We start from the raw sequence: 2782 nt of genomic DNA on the forward strand, positions 1-2782 counted from the left end.
AAAAATAGAAAGATTCTGGAGATATTAAGCAAAAAGTCATTATTTGCTTACAGAACACAAGGATGCACTGGTCTTGGTCTTACAGCTGCCAGCCCTCTATAGGATACATCATTGTTTCATCTTACAATGTTACAATCTTACAATTATGGCAGAATAATTTCTATGGGTTACTGAGTTGCTGTCTTTTGGTGCGTACCATAATTATGGGTGCTAGAAAACCAAACATAAAGCCTCCAGTGAACATAAATGTCATGTAAATGTTGCTTGAAATTAGGTTTCACAGGTGACGATTCTGTTTTCTAATGTGTTGCCATGTATACCTATTTTAAACCCCTCCTTATCAAAACCAATTTATAGATACAGGTAGTCCCCGGGTTATATACGAGATAGGGACTGTAGGTTTGTTCCTAAGTTGAATTTGTATGTAAGTCGGAACAGGTACATTATTTTAATAAATGCAATTAGGACAGATGTTTGAACATAATATTAGGCAGCATGGTATCAGGTACAGTATAAAATCCTCACTGTGAGTTAATCACAAGTTTGTCTTGGTCATTAAAGAGTTACAAGAGGGTGCAGAAAGAGCTCACCCCCTAAGATCACCCACAACCTCAGCTGTGTTTAGCAAAAGATTTCTGCAAGTCATGCCAACCTCCCCCACCCCATCCAGCCTCCGTCCTGCACAGGAGGGAGCAGGGAACCCATGTTCATATCTAGGAGTCATCTGTATGTCAGATGTCCTTAACCCGGGGGCTACCTGTACTCCTATTCTGTAGAGTACCTTACTTTTGGCATTTCGTCTTAGGTAGGTCTGAATGTTGTTTTGCGTCATACCAGACAGAGCCAACATAGATGGAAGGCAAAAGAAGGAATCGACTCTCCAAAATGAATAAAATGAAGATGTATGTTTTTCATGTCTCATGCACTTCCCAATGTAGGATGACAACCTTTAGCCACTATCTTGCAATTACCAGAAGCATTTTCAGCCAACCATGCCTAGCCCCATCATTTGGTGATCAGCCTATCTGATAGGCGGCATTCGGACGTACACACCTTAGATCATTGTGGTCTGAGACAAATGGTCATTCCCATCATGGATAAAAATCAAGCATGTGTATAGTGGTCCCCCAACATTGCTTATCCCTGGTGGATTGATGATTGACTCAGAAGGAATGGCCACTGTACTTTTCGATTGAGGAGAGCACACTGGGGGGGTGCTTGCTTGTCCAACGCAGTGTATAAAATTAGTTAATTCCCACTGGTTTGGGATTATTGTGATGCTTGTGTTATAATTATTTTATCTAACTGTGATGTGACTTAGATCAGTGGTCACCAACCTTTTGGACATCACCGACTGCTACATTTATGGACCGTGCATGTTTGGAGAGCCGTGTGTCACTCAAAGGGGAACATCATGATACCAGAACCCACCCACGCGCCCATCGCAGGTCTGAGCCTGTGATGGGAGAGTGGGTGGGTTGTGTCCAGGGAGACAAACCACCCACCATCCTGAGCCTGTAATCCATACGACCTCTGTCCGTTGCGCCCCCCTAGCGGGGTCTTTCTCCACCGATTGGTGACCACTGACTTAGATTGTACATCTGGATTACTTTTAATGACATCCACTAACAATATACATTTACCCAGACTTTCTCTTTGCCTGGAACAACCTTGCCCTTGGTCTTAGGGTTTATCGTTCACCAGTGCTCATGGGAGTCACATTACCCAACTGATATAGCCCTGAGTTTTAGGATTCACACTATTTTAATGCTTTAATGTGTGTGTATCGACACACAACATGCTGTGTGTCACTGTACATTGCAATACGACAGGTGAATAATTTCAATATGCTGCCTAACCCACCAGTACTTCCCAAAAGAAGGTGCATGCACCATTACTGGCAGCATTCAAAGTGCATTGGGGTGCTATTCAGAATTTAGAATGAATGGCACATTATTGTATGTAACACAATAGTTTGAGTGGGACTAAATCATTTAGAATGTAACTAAAAAATAAAAGTAAAAACAAAGTAAGCCTTACATAAGAGACATTAGTATAATCAATATTGCTCAGTTATCATTCACACCTTTCCTGTGTGGTGTGTTGTGGTAACACTAAATATGCACATCAGTACGCTGTCACCACAGCAATGTATTAAAGCAATGCATCTGCAATACACATGAGTTGCAGTGCACAACAATATAGAACTACATATGCTGCAGTACTTTACATTGCCAAAAATGTTGCATGTCCACTTTTTGGACAATTGTGGTGTGCTGCCAGGTCACTCTTTAAATAGGGTGCCTCAATGTATTGCATATTAAAGTGTCAAAAAATTGTAGAATAACACATGGGCGCAATTCTCTAGAATGTAAAGCTGTACAATCGGGCTCAACCTGGCTGTATCTACCACTAACTGCAGTTTTATGCTCATCAGCTGTAAAAAGACAATGGCTCTCAGGTAAAAATAGAATATTTCAATAGCCGGATAACTGTCAGACAAACAACTTAACAGCAGTTGGGTTGTAAGTTGCATCTTCTTCTCTATCAAGATTTTCCTAGGGTTTAACACTTTATGGTTAGAACATAAGAAAAGATATCATCACTGCAATTCCCATTGAATAATGTGTTCTTTCTCTGTTCCTAATGACTGTTTTTACAGGCTGTAGGGAGCAGTGCTTTATTCACTGCAGCATTGTCTCTCATCTTCTTTCAATGTTATGGAGACTGTGCCAATCCTGACCCTTCTTTCCCCTCTTCTTCCTATTGTCATAAAGAAATG

The sequence above is a fragment of the Pyxicephalus adspersus genome, chromosome 7 (assembly GCF_032062135.1).
Source record: "Pyxicephalus adspersus chromosome 7, UCB_Pads_2.0, whole genome shotgun sequence".
Classification (NCBI taxonomy): Eukaryota; Metazoa; Chordata; class Amphibia; order Anura; family Pyxicephalidae; genus Pyxicephalus; species Pyxicephalus adspersus.